We start from the raw sequence: 11,640 nt of genomic DNA on the forward strand, positions 1-11,640 counted from the left end.
ATGTATATATACATAGATTAAGGAAATGACTTACACAATTGCACGATTTGGCCTTCAAATGGATTGGTCTTTAATTTTTTTCCATCAAAATCGAAATTATGCCTAGCGGCTTATAAGTTCTCTTAGAGCGCGAGCATAACTTGTAAAAACTATGATGCGTAACTTATACCCCTCTAGGCATACATTTGATTTTGAAGGACAAAAATGAAAGACCAGCACAAAATAGGGACAAAGTGCAGATGACCCACTTCTATTCATTCTGGCCCAATAAAATAGTCTACCAGACTCAAAAAGGCTATTATATAGCCATTTTTTGTGCGGAATGCCCTTCAAAGGCACTGGTTTTTAATTTTTGTCCCTCAAATTACTGGTCTTTAATTTTTGCCTACTTCTCATTTAATGAAAATTTGTGGGCCAAAGTATCCTTATTCGCTGATCTATGAAATCAGAGATTCTGAGTTCGAACCCTAGCAGAGTAAAAAAAATAAAAAATAAAAAATCGCAAGGCAAGGTTTTCATAGAAAATATGCCTTAAGGCATAGTTCTGTAGTATCCTACACAACTATACGTACAAGATATAGTTTCTGTGAAACTACATAAGGCATAGTTCTATATAAATTATCCTACAAAACTATACTTTAAGGCAGAAAAGGCTTAGTTTCTATGTAACTTTGCCCGAATAGGCATTCTTTGCTTTGAAACCTTGCCTTGCAAAATTATTATTCTTTTTACTTTGGTAGGGTTCGAACCCAGAATCTCAGAGATATTTTCGGTCACTTTTTTATTACTTAAAGTGGCAAAAGTCAAAAATTAAAGACCGGCGATTTGAGGGACAAAAATTAAAGACCACCCCAAGATAAGGACAATTGTACGAATTGCGTAGGTTTAGGCTAAGATTTTTTGAGTATATTTAAGATCGAGGCTTTTTAGCTCGGGCCAACCCGTGACTCTTTTAGGGCTAGCTTCCATTTTTAAAGTCCATTCAATTGGTGGGCCAACTTGCCCCAGCACATCTCTAAGGCCCACTTGATATGATCCTAAATGGCACGAGGATGTTTAGAAGGACGTGGGACGTTTGGATGATAACATGGGAAGAGATTGTAGAGGCTTCTACACCAAGTGGCTAAAAGCGCAAAGGGCTAAAAGTGCAAATTGTGGCTATAAGATGCAAATCATGGCCAAGATCCCAAATTAAAGTCTAGGGATGTAATTTGGGCTACAATTGGAAGACAATTGGTGTTTGAAAGATGAAGATCCCATGTTATTATTTTCGCAAAGAGCACAGTGGCCTTTGTTGTAAGAGCTTTTAGTATAAATAAGACACTTAATCTTTCATTTCTTCCTCCGTTTATGAATGATGATGTATTGAGAATATTCTTTGGATATGAGAGTTTGTTTAGCTTGATAGCTATAGGGTTAGTGATAGTTATAGTTCATTACAAGTGGATTCTTTTGTTGGCTATGAACCATTTTCCATTGATTTCATGAAGAGTTGTTCATTTGTGGTTCTCAATTGAATTTCTCTTGCCTTGATTTCAAATAGTATAGGTTCTTTTAGGTTGAATTCAATTGGGAGGGTTTGGATTTCATATATCCAAGTTTGCCCATAAATCCAATCCTAATTGGGTCTTGTTTCTATCCTTCTTTTCTCATCCCCTTTCTTCAATTTTCATCCCTTGATTTCTTCGTTATCTTTATTTCCGCATATTTCTTGTTTGAATCCGTGTCTTCCACAAGCCGGATCGTATCATTTGGTATCAGAGCTTAGGCTAAAGTGTTGTTTTTACAATCATCAATCTTAGGTTCATCTTATTTTAAAAATCTCAACAAAAAAAAATGAAAAAAATCTAAAAATTTGGTTTGTTGTTGGATTTGTGCAAAATTAAGTGTAGATTTGAGTCCTTGCTATCAAATCTACTTAGATCTAAAGTTTTGAAACATTTGGAGGTGTTTTGAGTCATTCACTATTGTTGAGTTTGAAGCTTTTGAAGAACTTGAAAAACAAGCAAGTGGGTCTTCAATTTGTGGTGTTCAATTGGTCTCAATTTGGAGTGGGCTTTGTTCTCTAGGTTGAGGGGAGACTAGATCCGAAATTTGGGATCAATTGGAGTTGCAATTGAAGGGGTTGATAATTTGAATGTTCATAGTGTTCTTGAGCTTTTTCATAAATTCATGAGGAAGAAGACGACAAAAGAAGCCTTTTGATCCAAAATTTTAAGTACCAAAAGTGAAAAGGTATTTGTTGGGTAAAATTTAGCAAAACACATGATATAGTGGGCCCAAGGTACCTCAAATACAAGGAATATTTAGAAAAATCCAGCCTAAAAATCGAGGTACGAAATACAATACGTCATCACCGAAGGATTTTTACGGAGCCAATTTACGGACTGTAAATTGAGGCGTGAATTGGTTCCAAAATTTGAGCTCACTATTATGATTTTACAGTCACAAAATACGGACCGTAAAATGCACTCCTCAAATGCATTTTATGATTATGCTTGTACAGTTCCCATTTTACGGACCGTAGATCAATTTTGACCGTCAACTTGACCCTAAATACTTGTCCACTGTTGCTAATTTAGGGTCACAAAATACAGAGCGTAAAGTACACTCTTCAAATGCATTTTATGCTTCCGCTTGTGGGTCAGTAATGGCCCTTTGTAGGGTCATATTACATGTCATTAGTAATTCATATGCAAAGCCAAGACCCCTAGATGTGGATGGATTTACCGAAATTGCATTGCAAGTTTGTTCTTCAACTCGGTTTCACTTCATTTTAGTTCTAAGTTTCGTTAGGTATTTGTTCATCCTTCCTTGATCTTCCAAACTAATTAACGCTAGTAATTAACCTTACTTAGTTGTTGATTAGTTCTTGAGTCCCATTTCTTTTTGTGCTAATTCTTTTTCAAGCTTTTCTCATTTCAACCTTATTGAAACCTCTTTGTCTCAAGTCCTTTAGTTTGATCGAGTCGTCCGTCTTTCAATTGACAAGAATCTACTCTTCCACAAAGATTAACAACCTTGTGAATTGATTTGGATAAGGGGTTCCTGACCAACTTTGGAAGAAGCTTTAGGTTTAGAGGTAAGCTTAAGTGCAAATACTAGTGACGTGAGGAACTTTACTACTAATCTTGTTTCATCGTTTTGTAGGTACAAGAAGGGCAGTCATAAGGATAGGAAATATAAGGATGTGATCCGTAGCTTCGGAATATTGTGGTGATGATTTGGAGAGTTATGCCTCTAGCAATAGAGGGTATGACTATGATAGTGAAGGAGGTTATGAGGGAGATGATGTGACTTATGACAATAGTCTATATGAGGGTGAAGAGTACTATTTCGAAGGTGAATATGAGATAAGTGGATCTCATGGGCCTTATGAAGATGATGATGGAGTAGAGGAGCTTAATGAAGAGTCCTATAGTGAAGACGAGAGCAATGAAGAGCCTCATGTTACACACCATGGACATGGAGGCGACTTGAGGTATATTCCTTCCTCACACTTACGATATGAAATAATTGGTGGAAACTTGCATGAATTAGAAAGTTGTGATGAATATGAACCTTATGGTTATGCGCTTTGTGGTGACTATATCTTTAAAGATAGTAATGTTGAACATGATAATTGTGAAGAATCTTCTAGTGGCTATTCACGTACATTGAATTGTGAGACCTCCTATTCTAAGCAAAGTGGTATAAATGTGTGGGTTAGACCAAGTAGGAGTCGTACTAGAAAGAGTAGAGAGTATACATTTCCTACTTCAAGAAATACAATGAATCATACTTCTAATCCTAATACGAAGGTAACATGTTCTCAATATGGTTATGATGTCGAAGGAAGGAGGAGTAGAAGGGAGGTATTGAAAGGTGATAGAAGTGGAAGAAATGTAAGGTCTCAAGTGAGAAATGACTCGAAGAGGCGAATTCTTGAGACAAAAGTGAACTTACTTGGTAGTGTGGGTTATGTCCTTGTGTTGGATGATTGTAGCTACGGTAACTACTTTGTCCCTCAAGTGGTTGAGACATTCGGTATAGAGTGTGTGATGAAATGATACCCTTACTATGATCAATTAGGGTACTTGGTTGATAGGAGCGTAAGGGTGTTCTTTACCCATGGCAAATACCAAGAAGAGCTTTGGTGTGATGTACTTCCACGAGACAATTGTCACTTGTGTTTGGGGAATCCTTGGTTCCAAGAACATAAGGTTTCATATGAGCAAAAATGGTACAAGTAAGTAGTGGACAAACAATGAAGACCTCTCTTTCCACCTGTACTTCCTAAAGATGAAGCAATTGCAAGTGAACCTCGTCCTATAGAGAGTGGTCCCGAAATCCCACAATGGGCGAAGAAGAATTTCTAAGAGATTCACTTAATGATGGAATGCTTATGCAAGTAACAACAAATGAGGTGAAAAAATCTAATCCTTGTGAAGCAAAAGAGAAGAGCGAAGTGGAGGAATCCCTTAATCCTTCTAAAGAAATACTTGGCACTTGTCCAGCTCCCATGAAATTGAGAGAGAAAAGATTGAGAGCAGTAAGGGAGTGAAAAGTGACAACTCTAGAGTGGAAAAAGGAGAGGTTGTGAGGAGTGATGTGACTCATATAACTTTGCTTTCTTCTCTAATTGAGCTTAATGATGGTGCAGGTATTCTTGGAAGTAAACTAAATAATGAGCCTCAAATTTTGAAAGTTATGAGGTATTTGAAAGCTTCCTGAATGATCAAATGGACTCCTAAGTTGAAATCTGAGGTAAAGAAGATACTTTCTGTGCACTTCGAGGTAAAATAGCTAAACTTAACACTCCAAATGATGTGAATGATCATACTGTTGAATTGAGTGTGAGTGAAAGCTTGTCTTTAAGTGAGCTTAATAGGTCTTTACCATGTGATAAGCTTAGTTCTTTTAAGATTGTTGACAATGTTGTTGATATGGGTGATCCAATACTAGTTGATCTTATTGATGACCGAATTGCTTCTTCTTGTGAGGTCCATTTGTGTCCACCTCGTGTTGACCCTTATGATTTTCATGTTAGTACATTGTCATGTGATATTGTATCTCACCCACTAGTTGATCCTAGTGATGACCGAATTGATTCTTCTAGCAAGATCGATTTACATCCAACTAGTGTGGATACTCGTGTTGATCAATTTATTGGCTATGATAGTCTACTAACTGAGGAATCTTGTGATGTGTTTTATGAGACTCAATTTAGTGATGAATTTAGCCAAGTCAATAGTATGGAAAAAAGTGAATATGACACACCACCCTTATTTGATACATATGGAGATGAGTCCCATGATCTTACTTTGTTAACATTTGATAAGACTCAAGATTTTGATAGTGTTGTGTGTCATGTACATAGTCATATGAAGGAAACTACATTGGAAAATGACGTTTATCTTTCCAAGAGTGAAACCACATGTTTTAAATCTTCATCATTTATTGATTGTTCTCTCTTTAAATATAATGTCTTATTTGATGTTGACATGACTATTGTAGATGATGTGCCTAGTGGGACATATGGTAATGTTGACAAAGTAGTCGCCTTTGGAGACTACAAGGTGTTTAGTAACCCACTATGGAATGATAACACTCTTCCCTGTAATGAAAATCTTTCCTTGAAGAATTGTAATACACTTATGGGAAAGGGAAGTGTTGAAAAAGAAGGTAATGCTTGCCTACAAATTGCTAATTCTTCATTGCATGTTCGAAATTTTGGTAGCCCAATACATGATATTGTTCTTGAACCTAGTGAGGCTACATTGGAGGATGACATAGGTGAAGAAGTTGTTTTCGTGACACCTTTCTTTATAACTAATTTGCATATGATGGCACTCTTGTGTGTGATAGGGGTGCATCTTATGTTCAAAGGGGTCTTTATGGACTAGATGATTTTGCTCTTAACTGAGATATGTGTATACTCTTCGCTTTTGATCCCGGTGATACCTTGTGTGATCTGGTCTTGACACTACCTTAAAGGAATCAACTTCTTGATGCCTCATATGTGGAACTTTTATTTTCGGTAGTGGTTGATGTGTGGTTGCACCACAAGTTTATCCCTCTTTGGGGTGAGATTATGATTTTTGCCTTTTGTGCTAACCCTTATGCGTTGAGGATATGTCTTCGTATGTCTTCCCTTGGATTTTGCTAAGTTTGGATTCGAGGACGGATCCTTTTGAAGAAGGGGAGGATGATATGATCCTAAATGGCACAAATGGCACAAGGATGCTTAGAAGGATGTGGGACGTTTGGATGATAACATGGGAAGAGATTGTGGAGGCTTCTACACCAAGTGACTAAAAGCGCAAAGGGCTAAAAGTTCAAATTGTGGCTATAAGATGCAAATCATGGCCAAGATCCCAAATTCAAGGCTAGGGATGTAATTTGGGATACAATTGGAAGACAAGTGGTGTTTGAAAGATGAAGATCCCATGTTGGGCTATTTTCGCAAAGAGCCACTTAGGGCCTTTGTTGTAAGAGCTTTTAGTATAAATAAGACACTTAGTCTTTCATTTCTTCCTCCGTTTATCAATGATGATGTATTGAGAACACTCTTTGGATATGAGAGTTTGTTTAGCTTGATAGCTATAGGGTTAGTGATAGTTATAGTTCATCATAGGTGGATTCCTTTGTTGGCTATGAACCATTTTTCATTGATTTTATGAAGAGTTGTTCATTTGTGGATCTCAATTGAATTTCTCTTGCCTTGATTTCAAATAGTATAGGTTATCTTAGGTTGAATTCAATTGGGAAGGTTTGGATTTCATATATCCAAGTTTGCCCATAAATCCAATTTTAATTGGGTCTTGCTTCTATCTCTCTTTTCTCATCCCCTTTATTCACTTCTCATCCCTTTATTTCTATCTATCTTAATTTTCCGCGTTTCATTGTTGATTCGGTGTTTATCCCAATCCGAATCTTATCATTTAGGCTGGGCTGACCCATAGTGACAAATCTACTCAAACTCTTGGATTCTCTTGCCTCATCTTTTCCTCATGTTCGACCTGCTCTTTCTTCTTGCGAACTATCGGATCAAGTTCGATTGGGTCTTATAACTATAGATAATAATAACAAGTTATATATATTGGCATAATATAGCTTATTAGTTACAACAACAATACTAAATTAAGGTTTATCATATTGTATAGTAGCAAATTTAAACACCATCTAAAAAAGGTCTCTTTGTGAAACAGTAATAACAGCTAGCAAAAAAGTACTCTACTTATTACCTATTTTTCACTTATGACTAGCGCATCCAAATTTTTTAAAGACGGCAAACAAAGTAAACTTTGTAAGGAGCTTACAAGAATTCAAAAAAATGGCAATGTGGTCAAATACAAAGTAACTATGAAATATCACATCAAATATGGAAGAGAAAAACATGCCAAGTATATCAAAATTCAAATAGTTAGCTAATACTTAATTGCAGTCTCAATTTGGTTCATGAGCAATTGCAAAATGCAGATTTTCAAGTGCAAATTCATTGCATTCCCAAATTAAGTATTCCTTTATTCATTTGACTACTACTTGTTTTCAAGAGGTTGCCTAACATTACCTTAGAGTGTGTTAGGTATGACCAAATTTATTTTGATTAAAAAAAAAAAAAAAAACTTTCTAAGCAATCATGTTTTTCATTCCTGAAGAAAATCGATTTTCAAGGTTAATAATCATATTAGAAAATTGGAGATTGTTTTGATGATATTTTTGAGTTTTTAAGATTAATATTAACGCCTTAATATTGGTTGGACCATGTAACGTGAAGTTGAATAAAGTTATTAAGGAAAACGAATTTAACTCCTTTGACAAAAAAAAAAAAAATTATGATAATCAAACACTAAAAAATGACTTTTCCGATGAAAATATTTCTCCAAAAAATGACTTTCATCATATCAAATACGCCCTAGTGAATTTCTTTTTCTCTTTTTGTTCTTTTAATTTTTAAATTAATTGTAACCAGGTTCATGAGCATTTTTAGTGGTTAAGCTTGATATACCGTAAACGTAAATGATATTTTACACCATCAGGTCATCTAAAAGATATTTATAGATAAGTTTTCTTAAAATGTGAAGTTTAAAATTTATAAATAGAATCATTACTAGCTACAACAAGTAAACTAACCTGATAGTATTACAATTATTTATATTAATGATACATATTACTTAAACTCTTACTTTCTCTGTCCCAAAAAGATTGTTTTAATCTGATTTGACAAAGAATTTAAGAAATAAAAGAAGACTTTTGAAATGTGTGATCCAAAACAAGTCTTAGATAATTATGTGGCTGCGAATCATCTCACAAAGTTAAATTGTTTCTAACTATAGAAATGCGCCAAATTTTTTGGATAAACTAATAAGGAAAGTAAGATAATTTTTGGGGACGGAGGGACTATTTTTAAGTACTAATAACACTCTTAGGGCTCGTTTGGTATGATGGATAAGCAAAAATAGTCTGGGATAAAATTTAGTGCCGCCTTATCCCACGTTTGGTTGGAATAAAAACTCGGGATAACTAATCTCGGGATTAGTTATCCAGGGATTATAGTGTTTTTTTATCCCACCTTGAGGGTGGAATAAGTTATCTCGGGATAAGTTGTTTCCGACCAAACGAGCCCTTATACATAAAAGTACATACGTCATGTGTTCAGGATCCATCATTAGTCGACCTAGTTTGATGCCGTGAGCATGTTCTTTTTCTTTCTTAGCACAGTGAGCATGTTCTTGCATAGACACATAAATAGGAAAATATAAATAAAAAAATTGCAAAAGTTACAAATATGATTTGGGAGTTACGTTGCAACATGAAGAATATTATTTCATTCCCTTATGAATAAAGGATGCATGACCAAGAGTCAAATATGGAGCCTACACGCATCTTTTGAAAGAATTATAAAGCATAGACAAATTTAAAGTTAATAAGTTTATACAATAATATTGAATTAATTATAATAATAATAATAATAATAAATATTTATAGATATTTAATAAATTAGAGAATTCTCTACACTCATAAATTATAAGCAAGTAATGGAGTTTAATTAAGTATATTAAAAGAGAACTAGAAATTTAATGCAACAAGGTCGGTTATTGTACGAGGAAGAAGAATCATTTAATTGCTTCAAAGGTTTTGAATGAAAACTCATTGAATCAAAGGTCGGTCACATGCACATGCTTTATATGAATTTCTTTTTCTTTTCTACTATTAGAGCAACATACTAAAAATAGAAAGCATTTAAATATTAAGTTTTAACGAATAGGAATCCTTTTTTTTTTTTTTTTTTTTAATTTCGAACTATGTCCATTAATTTGAGTTAATCTAATGTTGCTGTCGAGACATGTATCATGTCAACGCCTCGATGGGCCAAGACTAATTTAATTTGCTTAGTTTTCATTTATGTTTCACTTATATATTAATTAAAATATTATTCTTACTTTCAAGTTTGGTCGGCAACTATAACATCAATAGGAATTTTTGGAACAAATTAATAGATTGACAATCAAGTGAAGCATAGCAAACATGTAACATAAGAAAGATTATATTGTTTGTAATCTTGGTTCTAGTCCTATTTCTAGATGAATTCATTGTTTCCAAGTCAAAGGATTTGATTGCTTAATCAAATAGATTTATTTATTACTATCTTTTTCAAGTGCAATTCTTGACTTTTCTTAATTTCATTTTAGGAAATATTCATATGTATTCCATCAAACAAATTTGAGAATAAATTAGGAATTTCTTTATTAGGGCTTTAAATTATAGTAGTAAGTTTTTTGAATTTTGAGATATAAATGAATTTAAAAAAATAACTTCAATTGTTTGAATTATTAGTAAATAATTTTGAAGTAGGAAACAAAAGAGTATTGTCATCTAGATACAACTAGCACACAATTCATTGTCCCTTGAAGTCGCAACTTTTATCCCCGATTTTGAATTCTTCATTGGCCAATGGGTATTTAGGTTGTTAAATGAAGGTTGAAATGATTTGAAATTATAAAAAGGTCCAAGACTTAGATTATTAGAATTAGTGTGTTTTTTATATCATATGGTTAGTAAAAAGTTTAAATTGCAATTGTTGGAGGTAAATACCACCAAGAAGTGTGGGTGGAATATTGAGATTCTTCTGCCCTTAAAAGATCTCGGATTCAAATTTTAGGAATGAAGATCTTGGCGCTTATCCTTGATTGGATCTACCGAACGCGAAGTATATTAGCCGACAGTGAACGTTGAATACCGTATGGTTAAATCAAAAAAAAAAAAAAAACAAATTATCAAAGATTGTGATGGGAGCTGTTAACTAGCGATTTTGAGTTTAAGTTTTAAGAAATCGAATTGTCTTTAATAAAAAAATGTTTTTACAAAATGAGTCTTTTTGGCCCAAATTCATATTAGAATGGGAACCAAAAAAAGAAATTGAAAGAAGGAAAAAGGTTGAAATGATTTGAAATTATGTCGGAGGCTTTAGTCGGTCTGAAATAACTACTCCCTCTCTTTCAATTTGTTTGAACCTATTTTTTTTAATCTGTATCAAAATAAATAATCTCTTTCCTAATTTGAAAATAAATTCACTTTATGAATAATTTACAGCCACACAAATTTTCAAGACTTATTTTGAACCATAAATTTTAAAAAAATTCCCTTTTTTTTAAATATCATGCTCAATTAAATGAGTTCATATAAATTGAAACGGAATGAGTATTTTTTTCTTTTTCTTTTGTTCTTTGGAAAAGACAAGGGGACAAGACGAAAGACTGGTGGAAGGGTGTAAGAAACAAGTTGTCTAGGGGTGAAGAACCTTGGACAAGGTGAGACATCCCTTATTTTACCAGATACAATCAACATGCAAATCATGTTGCCCCACTTGATTTCTTAATTCACTGAATCCACCCAAATTCCACCCCGACACCACTCCAGCCCCCTACCCCACGCCTCTCTATTTTCTCCTATCTCTCTCTAATACTATAATGAGGCATACTATATAATAATAGCAGAAACCAAACCAGTATACTATATTCTTCTCAAAGATACAGTGTAACCACTATTGATCCATCAAATCTCAACCAAAGGCCAGATCCAAGAATCCCCCCAAACCAAGAAACATCACTGTCAAAAAAAAAATCAACATTTTAAATCAAGAAAAGACCAAATACCTGCTCCATCTATTCTTTCACCTTCCTCATTCCAAATCTTCAACTTTCCTTCTCTTTCCTTTAAATCATACACTTTAGTGAATACAGCAAACAACACTTATTAGTTTCTCCATTTAATTCTATATATCTGCTGGTCTGTGATTGAATTTTCAAGAATCTTGCTGAAGATTAGATTTTTGGAGTTGATTTTAAGGAAATACAAGGGAATGGTGGAGAATCTTGGTCATTTTCTACACCCTTACTGGTTTTCAAGTTGATTTTTGCATTTCTTGCAAATTCAGCTATACAATTTTATATGTAGTAGCTGTTTGAAGAGAAACTAGTTGTTGCTACGGCAGATTCATTTCGTCAATATACTGGAGGTTTACATTTTCTTTGCTCTCTTTCAAAGAAAGACAAGATTTTTAGGAAATCACAAAGATTCAACATCAAATTTGAAGATATTGGTTCAAGTCAAAGAAGTACAAGAATCTAATACAGAATTGTTCACTGTACCGACTAA

This window comes from Lycium ferocissimum, chromosome 12 (genome assembly GCF_029784015.1).
Source record: "Lycium ferocissimum isolate CSIRO_LF1 chromosome 12, AGI_CSIRO_Lferr_CH_V1, whole genome shotgun sequence".
Lineage (NCBI taxonomy): Eukaryota > Viridiplantae > Streptophyta > Magnoliopsida > Solanales > Solanaceae > Lycium > Lycium ferocissimum.